The sequence below is a fragment of the Mus caroli genome, chromosome 11, assembly GCF_900094665.2.
Source record: "Mus caroli chromosome 11, CAROLI_EIJ_v1.1, whole genome shotgun sequence".
Taxonomy (NCBI): domain Eukaryota; kingdom Metazoa; phylum Chordata; class Mammalia; order Rodentia; family Muridae; genus Mus; species Mus caroli.
In genome coordinates, this window is record NC_034580.1 from 69,666,468 (window position 1) to 69,678,063 (window position 11,596).

Sequence of the window (11,596 nt, forward strand, 5' to 3'; positions counted from 1 at the left end):
AACAGCCAGGGCTATACAGAGAAACCCTGTCTCTAAAAAAACAAAAACAAAAACAAAAGAAAAAGGAAAGAAAAGAAAGAGGAAAAAAAAGAAAAAAGAAAGAAAGAAAGATTATAAAGTCGAGGCCAGTTTAGGTGACACAATAAGGCCCTGTCTCAAAAAAAGGTGAATTTCCTCTGTTAGCTTCTGTGTTGTTTTGTTTTTGAGACAAGAGTCTGAATAGCTGGGGCTATAAAGCTCATTGATACAGCATTTGCCTACCATGTACAAAGCCCTACTTTTAATTCCCATTTCTCCTGATCCACTTAGCCTCCCAAACACTGCATTTGGCCTGAGATTACATTTTATGTTTCTTAGTTATCAATTCTTGGAAACCTGTCACATATTTTACCTTATTGCACATCTCAGCCTGCGCTAAGCAGGTTTTAAACGCCTAACAGCCACATATGGCTAGTTGCTACCATAGCAAACAATACAGATTTGGAAGAGAAGGAATCTACCCAAGTAGGGAACAGCGTCTCAGCAGCAGGATAGTTATAAATGTGGGACTTGAATTAGGGGAAGAAGAAATGTTATCAGTGTAACTTAAAGGGGAGGGGCAGGGAGATGAGACTAAAAAGATAATCTGTAAGGCCTTTAACAACTTGGCAGTTGAGTCTGCCCCCATAAACTACAAAGCTGCTTTTAGCTGTCCATGTGTGTAGTAATAGATCAATGGCCTCCATCTTTTGGAGAGAACTTTCCTGGCTCCCTTTAATATCCTGTTCTTTCCTCCCCTAAGCTCTCTGTTGTTAGTCCTCCCCGCCTTGACTGTACAGAAAAAGTAAAGCTTAGCTTCCAGGTTTCCAAAATGATCATCTCAAAACTCACTAGATCAGGAGCTGGAAAGATGACTCAGGGTTAAGAACACAGGCTACCTGAGCTGGGCATAGTGGTTCATGCCTTTAATCCCAGCACTCTGAAGGCACAGGCCAGCAGATCTCTGTGAATTCAAGGCCAGCCTGGTCTACAGAGCATAGTTCCAGGGCAGCCAGGGTTCTGTTACAGGGAGAAACTGTGTCTTCAAACAAACAAACAAACAAGAAAACAGAAAAAATAAAACATAGGTCCTACTGTTCCAAGGACCTATATCCTATTCCTACACGACTGCTCACAACTACCTATAACTCGACATGGTGCTCTCTTCTGACCTTCACCTGCACCAGACCCACACCTGGTACACAGACATACATGTGGAGAGGGCAAGAAGTCCTTATGTACACAGATAAGTACTGGAGAAGCCAGGAAAGATAAACTCCCAAGCATCCTTCAAAGGAAAGAGATATTTAACTTGTCCTCCTCCTAGAATGCTGGGTATGGATGTACTTTACAAGCTGGCCATCCAGTGGAAGTGGTGATGCACACATTTAACCCCAGCACTTGGGAGTCAGAAGCAGAGGCAGACAGATTTCTGAGTTCAAGGCTAGCCTGCTCTACAGGACAGCCAGAGCTACACACATGGAGAAACACTGACTTGAAAAGCAAAACAAAACAAAACAAATAACCTGCTGCTCCTTTGCTGTCGGGTGAACCAGTCTCCTCCAGAATTTATGTTTTACTTATCCCAGATCCTTTCCCCCTAAAACTTTGAGCATTATTTCCAGACCATAAGACTCATCCTTGTAAGAGATGTCATTTGTACTTTACAACAGCCTAGACGTGTGTGTTATCTTAGAGACAGGCAAATCCTGACTCCCACAGGATGACTTCAGTCATTCTCCCTAGACCAGCAGTTCTCGACCTGTGGGGTCATCAGATGTTTACATGAAGTTATGAAATAGCAACAAAATAACTGTATGGTTTGGGGTCCCTGAATATAAGGAACTGGGATAGTTTGAATGAAAATGGCCCCACAGGCTCATAGGGAGTGGCATTATAGGAGGTGTGCCCTTTTTTGAGTACTTTTGTTGGAAGAGGTATGTTGCTGGGGGCAGGCTTTGAGGTTTCAGACGCTCAAACCAGGCCTAGTCTTCTCTTCCTGCTGATACAGAACGCTCAGCTCCTTCTCCAGCACCACATTTGAATGCCACCATGCTTCTCATTATGATGATAATCAACTAAACCTCTGAACTGTAAGTCAGCCCCAATTAAATGCTTTCCTTTATGGCCATGGTGTCTCTTCACAGCAATAAAGCTAAGACAGGAGCTGTATTAAAGGATCACTGTATTAGGAAGGTTGAGAGCCACTGCCCTAGACCTTATCTTGAGCATTGTTTCTAAGAAAATGAAAACTCAACTTCCAGGAGCAGCCATATGTATCTTGTTAAGAGCTTCAATACAAACACTTTTTTTTTGTTTGTTTGTTTTTGTTTTTTTAGAGACAGGGTTTCTCTGTGTAGCCCTGGCTGTCCTGGAACTCACTTTGTAGACCAGGCTGGCCTCAAACTCAGAAATCTGCCTGCCTCTGCCTCCCAAGTGCTGGGATTAAAGGCGTGCGCCACCACTGCCTGGCAATACAAACACATCTTAAGCTTTGTTGTATTCATGGGACTGAGTTAATTGTTATCTGAAATTCTTTTCCAAAATTGTGCTGTACTTAAATAAGGCAAAAATAAAAGAGCCAAGGTCAGACTCTACAAGTCCTGGTCCAGCACCAATACTAAAAAAAAAAAAAAAAAAAAAAAAGAAAAAAGAAAAAAAAAAAAAAAAAAAAAAAAAGCTGGAGCCAGGAAAAAAAAAATGGTGGAGCCAGGTGGTGGTGGCACACTTCTTTACTCTCAGCCCTCGGGAGGTAGAAGCAAGCAGATCTCTCTCTGAGTTTGAGGTCAGCCTGGTCTACAAAGTGAGTTCTGACACCATTCGTTGTGTGTCCTCTGGGTGAGAAAGATGGCTCTGAGACTTTAGTCCTAGCCATGCTTTCTGATCTGCAGTGTAATCTACCCTTTCTTGTGAACACGTTAGCTTCTCTGCTTCTATATCAGGAATTTCAAACCCAAATTTGTCTTTTATGACCATAGTAGTCCCTACTTGGTCCAAATTGTGTAAACTCAGGCTCTACAGAGAAAGAGAATTTACTGAGAGCTTTTGGAGTCAGGCTGGTCCTGAGTTTCAAGACATACAGCATTCTGTCCTGGAGTCCCTCTAACATCTACACAGAGAAAGCCTGTCTTGAATCCCCCTCCCAAATTAAAATGCATGGGTTAATTTTGTGTGTGTCTATATGTGATACACCATGACAGTGCACATGTGAAGGTCAGAGGACAGCTTTCCAGAGCTGCGGATCCAAAGAACTCAGGCCATCAGCCTTGGTAGCAAAAATCTTTACCCACTGAGCCATCTTGCTGGCCCTGCCTTTACATTTTGTGACCTCACTAAAGTCATTTAGTTCTAGAAGGAAGTTGAGGAAGGGAATTGATACCAAAGTTTTATACGCACAGTCACACATATAAATACCAATCCTTTCATTTCTATTCCAATTGATATGCTTCTTATTGTCTTGCCTTATTTTTTTTTAAGATTTATTTTATTTATATGAGAACACTATAGCTGTCTTCAGACACACCAGAAGAGGGCATCAGATCTCATTACAGATGGTTGTGAACCACCATGTGGTTGCTGAGAATTGAACTCAGGACCTCTGGAAGAGAGTCTGTGCTCTTAACTGCTGAGCCAACTCTCCAGCCCCTGTCTTGCTTTATTTACTGGCTGGGATTCCAGTACAGTGTTAGAAAGAAGAGATGGTGGAGTGAGTGTCCTTGCTTTTCTCCTTTTCTCCAGTCTTCATTGCTGAGCCATCTCTCCAGCTCCCTCCCCCTGCCTCTGCCTCCTGAGTACTGGAATTAAAGGCATGGCACCACTCTCTTTGCTATACACCAGATCTCCAGAACTTTTTCATCTTTCAAAACTTAAACTTTACATCTATTAAAACAACTCCCCCACTACCCCTATTATTACTATTTGACTTTCTGATTCCTTGAATTAAATTATTTAATTACTGTAAATATTATTTTTTATATGTTATCATTATATCCCTTTATTACCTAGCTTGGAGCTCACTAGGTAGATCAGACTGGCCTCAAACTTATAGAGATCCACCTGTCTCTGCCTCCCAAATTCTGGGATTAAAGATGTATACTTCCACACCTGGCCTTAGACTACTTTCTCCCCTCAGTAAGGTCCTCTGTATCCCAGGCCGGCCTCACATCCATAGGTAACAGAGGATGGCTTTGAATCTCTCATCCTCCTCCCTCCTCTTCCCAATGCTGGGACAACTTTCCAAAGTTGGTTCCCATCTTCCACCATATGGGTTTCAGGTCATCTCAATCCATTGGTAACAAGCCACTTGCTTCACCCCTGAGCCATCTCACCAGCCCCAGTTCAGGAGTTGTTTTATATTCTCATTGCTGCATACTAGATCTCTAGAGCTTTTACACGCGCGTGTGCACATGCACACACACACAATTAAAAACAAAATAAATAGAAAAATTAATAAAAGACATTATTGAGATATACATGCATATTTAAGGGCAGTGCTGGGAACTAAGCACTGGACCACAGAGTTATACTCTGAACTTTATTTATTTATTTATTTATTTATTTAGTTAGTTAGTTAGTTAGTTAGTTTTTAGTTTTTCAAGACAAGGTTTCTCTGTGTAGCCCTGGCTGTCCTGGAACTCACTTTGTAGACCAGGCTGGCCTGGAACTCAGAAATCTGCCTCTGCCTCTGCCTCTGCCTCCCGAGTGCTGGGATTAAAGGCTTTATACTCTGAACTTTAAGCTGTATGTTTTTTATTAAAACAATGTGCTAAGTAACATATTGTCATACTAATTCTAACATATTCTGATAATGTTACAAGGAAGGATGATTTACTGTAGGAACACAGGGATTGCTCAACATGTAACTCATCACACTAACTGAACTAAAAAGAAACAACAAAGCTATCATATGGTTAACCTTCTCAGTAACAACAACAACAACAAGGCTGTAATAGAATCCAATACATACAAATATCCTACGTTAGCATCTCCCTGGCTTGGGATAGAGCTCAGAGTTGAGCACTTGCTTAACCTGTGTGAGATTCAATCCACAGGACCACAAAAATGGGGGAGGGGAGGGGACATGGAGGGATCCTGGTGTGGGTTGTAACTACTGTCAAGCAGCAGGAATATGGAATATGGAAGAGTTAATGACACATTTCCTTGTACTGTGACAGGCTATGAAGGCTGAGTGTGCAGGCCCCATGCCCCTCTTTCACACGGGGAAACGTCATACTATCCTGTGTATGCACATGGGCACTCTATACGTATTATCTACAGCATACCTTGGCAAGGAAGTTAAGTATAGGTTGGTATTCCCCAACCCGGCTAGAACAGTCAGATATCGGTAGGCAGAAGGTGAACTGTGGGGGTGGGGAGACTGGTCTATTCTAAAGGTGCATTCTTGTGGAAACCCAACCAAAGCACAAATCCAAACGTGAGCTTTACCCATACACACAAGCTAAGCCAGGCAGAGTGGATGCAAATATAAAAGCCAGAGATAATCCTGGCATAAAAAGAAATGCCTGTTCTGGGACCTTAAAATGAGGCTTTTTTTTTTTTTTTTTTTTTTTGGTTTTTATTTTTATCGAAAATGAGGCTTCTTAATGAAGTTAACAACTGTTTGAATAACCTCTCTCTGCTTACATACAAAGATCATAAGCTTTGTCAGGGTATCTCACGATTGTTTTAAGCTCCCCAGGGGACCAATGGAGGCCCATATTGCCTCTCTCATTTAGATGCTTACTCAGTGGTTGGAAGAAGCCAAACAAGATGCTTTCAGCTAAACGTTGCAGTGTCCCCAGCAAAAACAGCCAGTGTTTGCTTAGCGACAATTCCCCGTTTTCCCAAGCCATGAATTAGCCCCATTGTCCCACCCAGTGCTGTGCATCGTCTATTCTGCTCACCAACTAATGGCAGAGGCAGGAACTGGCAGAGAAACGGAGACTCTGGGGCAAGGGAGGAGCACAAAGCTACAGCCTTGGTCCCGCTCTCAGTAGAGTCCGGCTTTCTCCTGGACAGCTTCAGAAAGTCCTGGGAAACTTGTCAGAAAGCTAATTTTATGGACAACTTGTAATTGATAAAATAGTATTTGGCAGTGGACTGGGATTCTTTTCATTCAAATGTAAAACAGGCTCAAATGTAAATGTTATCAACATTCTTTCTATCACAGGGGTCCAAGGGATTGAACTCAGCTCATCAGGCTTGGTGGCAAGAACTCTTATCTGCTGAATCATCTCACCAGCTCCTTAGGTTTTATTGCATTTACAATAAATAAATAGATAGATAAATAGATAAATAGCTGGGTAGTGGTGGCACACACCTTTAATCCCTGCGCTGGGAAGCAGATGCAGGCAGATCTTTGGTCTTGCAGGTTGCAAGACCAGCCTGTTCTACAGAGTAAGTTCTAGGACAGCCAGGGCTACACAAAGAAACCCTGACTTGAGGAAGAAAGAAAGAAAATACATAATGGATATTGGCAACTTTTTTTTTCTCACTCTTCTTGGCATTAAAAAAAATTATATCTAGGCTGTGAACTATGGCATATGCCTTTCTTTCCAGCTCTAAGGAGGTAGAAACAATAGATCTGTATTTGAGGCCATTCTGGTCTACACAGTGAGTTCCAGGACAGCCAGGGCAACATAGTGAGCCCTGTCTTGAAGAACAAGAGGAAGAGGAGGAAGAAGAGGAGAAGGAAGAAGAGGAGGAGGAGGAAGAGGAAGAGGAGGAAAGATAAATTGGATTTTTTGTTTGTTTCTGTTTTTTCTTTTCTTTTGGTTTCATTTTTTTTCATTTGTTTTGTTTTGAGTTTTGATTTTTAATTTTTGTTCTTTTGAGACAGGATTTGTCTGTGTAACAGTTCTGGCTCTCCTGGAACTTGCTCTGTAGACCAGGCTGGCCTCAAACCCAAAGAGATCATCTGCCTCTGTCTCTTGAGTGCCAGGATAACTGCCCTGTTGGCTAACTTGGATCTTTGGAAAGATAGTTCATTATTTATTGAAGATCAGTAATGTGTTGAGTTTGGGGATGCTCTTCATGAGCCATAAGGTTCAGTTCTCAGCACCCATTTGGTGGCTCACAAACTGCAACTTCAGGTGCCCAGAATCTGGTGCCCTCTTCTGGCCTTCAATGGCATCTATACATACATGGTGAACATATATACACTCAAGCAAGATTCATACACACAAATATTTTTTGTTTTTTGTTTTTGTTGTTGGTTTTTTTTTTTTTTGTTGTTGTTGTTTTCAAGACAGGGTTTCTCTGTGTAGTCCTGGCTATCCTGGAACTAACTCTGTAGACCAGGCTGGCCTCAAACTCAGAAATCTGCCTGCCTCTGCCTCCCAAGTGCTAGGAATAAAGGCGTGCGCCACCACTGCTCAGCTCATACACACAAATTTTAATATTCAAATTTTTTATTTATTATTACTTTCTGTATGGATGCCATGGTATCTGTGAAGCACAGGTGCCACCGCACACATGAAACAATCAGAGAATAACTTTATAAACTTGGCTCTTCCTGGGAGATCCAGTTCAGGGATTCAGGCTGTGTACCAAGTGCCTTTACCAGCTGAACCCCTTTTGTGGACCATCTTTCTTATTTCAGAGACAAGGTGTTAAAGAACCCGGGCTGGACTCAAACCTACTCTGTAGTGAAGGATGGCCTTCCCCAACAGCCTGCATAACATCTTCTGACATTAGAAGAGCTGGCCAGTAGAGCGGTGGTTTTCAGGTCATTTCCATCTTGATTTCTCTGTGCCCTGCAACCAAAGTTGTACTATGTCTTCAGCAGTAGGAGTTTATCCTTTAGCTCTGGTGGGTGACCAAGGCAGAAGACAACAGTTTGTATTGTCTTAGTGGGGCTCTGGAGCCTCCCAAACCAACTTGTAGAGAGATATCTCACTTGGTTCTAGTTTAATAGTTCAGAACTTTGGGGAGCAGTATTGTCCACCCAGAAAAGCTACCTCTATTTGAACTCCCCTTTACAAAGTATAGTTTTTTTTTTTTTTTTTTTTTTTGGTTTTTCAAGACAGGGTTTCTCTGTATAGCCCTGGCTGTCCTGGAACTCACTTTGTAGACCAGGCTGGCCTCAAACTCAGAAATCCGCCTGCCTCTGCCTCCCGAGTGCTGGGATTAAAGGCGTGCGCCACCACACCCGGCCAAAGTATAGTTTTTAATTAGCTTATGGATTAGTAGGTTTCCATGGCTTTCTCAAATACCATTAGTTTTTGTTAATCCCCTCTAGCCTCCTGTTCCCTTTCCCACCTTTTGCAGAAACAATTTGATGCAATCATTGATGCTAACTTTACTCACAATTGCTAAATACTGTAAATATACCAACCACCTGTCAGTTAATAAATGGATAAATACCTGTAATCCAGCCACATAATGAAATATGATTCCAATAAGGAGAAACACATGGTTGCTGCATCACCGGGAGTGATTCTTTTTGTGTCCGTGGATGTGGTGCTGGAGGTTGAGCCCAGGGTCTGTGTACACTGAGAGTGTTCTAGTACAAGAGACCACACCCAGTCCCAAATAAATGGCCCTCACTTGGATTTTTGAGACAGAGTCTCAAGCAATCTAGGCTGAATTTAAACTTACTCTGTGGCTAAGGATGATTCTGAATTCCTGATCTTTCTGCATCTACCTCCTCAGTGCTTAGATTACAGATGTGTTTGATGGGACTAGGGAGATGGCTTAGCAGTTCCTAATGCTTACTGATCTCCTAGGCACACACCTCATTCCATAATTTTGTGATCTGATGCTCTCTTCTGGCCTTTGCAGTAGATAAAGCACAGGCTATCCAAGCCTTGTATGCTAGGTTTTGTTTTGGTTTCTTGGGGTTTTTGTTTTGTTTTGTCTTGTTTTGTGTTTTGTTTTGTTGACTTGACACAGACTAACATCATCCAGGAAGAGGGAGCTTTCATTGAGAAAATGCCTCCATCAGACTGTCTTTAGGCAAGTCTGTGGGCATTTTCTTGATTAATGATTGATGTGGGAGGGCAGAGGCCATTTAGATCAGTGCCATCCCTGGGCAGGTGGTCCTGGGCTGTAGAGCAGACTGAGCAAGACACACAGAGCAAGCAGCACTCATCTACAGCTTCTGCTCCAGTTCTTGCTCCCAGGTTCCTGCCCTACTCGAGCTCTTACCCCTGATGGGCTGTGACATGGATGAATAAACCCTCTCCCTCCCAGCTAGTTTTTGGCAGTGGTGCTTATTACCACAGTAGGAAACAAGTTAGGACACCTCAGAATCTGAGTTCGATCCCTGGAATGCAGGTAAAGATCAAAGGAGAGAACCAACTACACAAAGCTGTCCCCTGACCTCCTCATGCATACTGCATGGATGTACATGTGTATGCAAAGTCACACATGTACATGCCATACATAATAATAATAAATACATTTTTGAAATGTCAGTTATAAGGTTAGGTATAGAGGTCGGAAGCAGAGTACTGACCTAGAATTCACAAAACCCTGCGCTCATCGCAGCACTATAAAAAAAAAGAAAAGAAGAAAAGGAAAAGGAAGAGGTTCTATTTGCACTCTTCATTTCATCTTGGGGATTAATAACAAAATGTGGTCACTGGCTTGCTTTCTCAGAGTTTGATACTGGCCTGCTGTATGCTGTTCTCATCAAGATTGTGTTCCGGTCTGATTGATTTTTTTTTTTAGTTGTAAGAACAAAAAACCCAGCCAGTGGCACTTGCCTTTAATCCCAGCACTTGGGAGGCAGAGGCAGGCGGATTTCTGAGTTTGAGGTCAGCCTGGTCTACAGAGTGAGTTCCAGGACAGCCAGGGCTACACAGAGAAACCCTGTCTCGAAAAACCAAAAAACAACCAACCAACTAAACAAAAACACTGGAACACAGCTCAAATCCATAACGAATTAGCGTTAGGATAAAGAAATCTGAGAAAAGTAAGAGTGAGTGCCCTGACACTTCAGGGAGAGCAGGGGACTGTCACTTTGCTTGGAAAACCTCTTCCTCTGGCCAGGTCTCTGTGCTGTCCATGTGCCGTGCTCAGCTCTCTTCTCTTGCTCCTCTCAGCGGGCTTACTCCGGGTCTTCTCCGCCAGTACCTGGTCAGTATTCCGGTGGAAACCAGCTGCCCCATCTTTGCCCTGCTGCGATTTGAGCTTTGGTCTGGGGACTTCTGTGTTTATGGAGCATGCTAAGCGCGCTGTTTGGTCCCTCAAACTGCATGCAGCCTCACCGTTGGACTCCCAGCAGTAAGCTCTCTGTTTTCTGTCCAGACAGTCTAAGCCACTCTGTTCTATTTCCTCTTCTGGTAGTGGCTTACTGATCAAGGGCTAATGATGGGAATAAATTCAGTGACAAAAGGAGGTATGTGAATCACCATTCCAAATTACGGTCAGTAAAAATAAACATTATCATGTCAGGCATGGTATTGCACATCCTAGCACTCGGGAGGGAGAGGCTGGAGGATCTCAAAAAGGAACATCTTTTGGGGCTGGAAAAGGGTTCAGCCATTAAGAGTACTTAAAAATTGCTTTTGTGGAGAACCTGGGTCCAATTCCCAGCACCTACAGGGTTTCACAACAGTAACTCTAGCTCCAGGGTACCAGAACTCACTCTCTGTGAGTTCAAGGCTAGGCTGGTCTACAGAGCACGGTCCAAGACAGCCAAGGCTATACAGAGAAACCTTGTCTTGAAAAAAGAAAGTTTCTCCGTTTAAGCCTTTTTCCCCTCAGAACTATTATCTTTTCTTAGGATCATATTTAGAAAGCCCCTTTGCTCTCCAACATCATGACAATTCTCATTTCCCCTCTAGAATGTTGATATCTTCATTTTGCACCATTTCCCATGTCCTTTATTTTCATCACGTCAATCATCTCTCTTAATCATCACAAGCATGAGAGGCAGTCACTTTTTGTTTCAACCTTGCTTTTTATATGAAGAGGAGATTAGAGTGGTCTAGTGTCTCACTTGCAGCTACACAAACTAATCAGAGGCAAAGCTGGCATTCACATTCCGAGTCTGTCCACATTTTTTTTTTTTTGTAGAAAAACAAAGTTTTTTGTTTTTTTGTTTTTTTTTTTTTAATTCAGGAAAATGGCATTTGCATACCTATGGAGATCAAAGGGCAACCTTTGGGAGTCATGGCAAATCTTCTACCTGCTGAGCCATCTCGACGAGAATACCTGTTCTTGACATGGAGTCTCATGTAACTCAGGCAGGCCATGAACTCTTAATCTTCCTGCCTCAGCCTCCCAGCATGTACCTCGATGCCCGCTGCCCAGCTGAAGTCTACTTTCAAAGGTCTTAGTCTTGCTCTGTGTTTGCCTAGCTTCCCATGAAACTTAGTATTGTTTGTCAAATCCAGTCTTTCACCCACTGATCAAAATGCTACTATAATCCATCCAGTGGCTTTTGATAAATCCTTGTGTGTACCTCTGTTCTTTCTTTGTTCTATTGCATCTCTTGTATCTTCCTACACCAATCATGCAATGCTCTAGATCCTACTGTGTTACTCGACTGTCCTCATATCTGCAGGCCAGCTCACCATCACATGCTATCTTTTTAAAGTTTTACTTGAAAGTCCTTAAGAAATTCCATTGG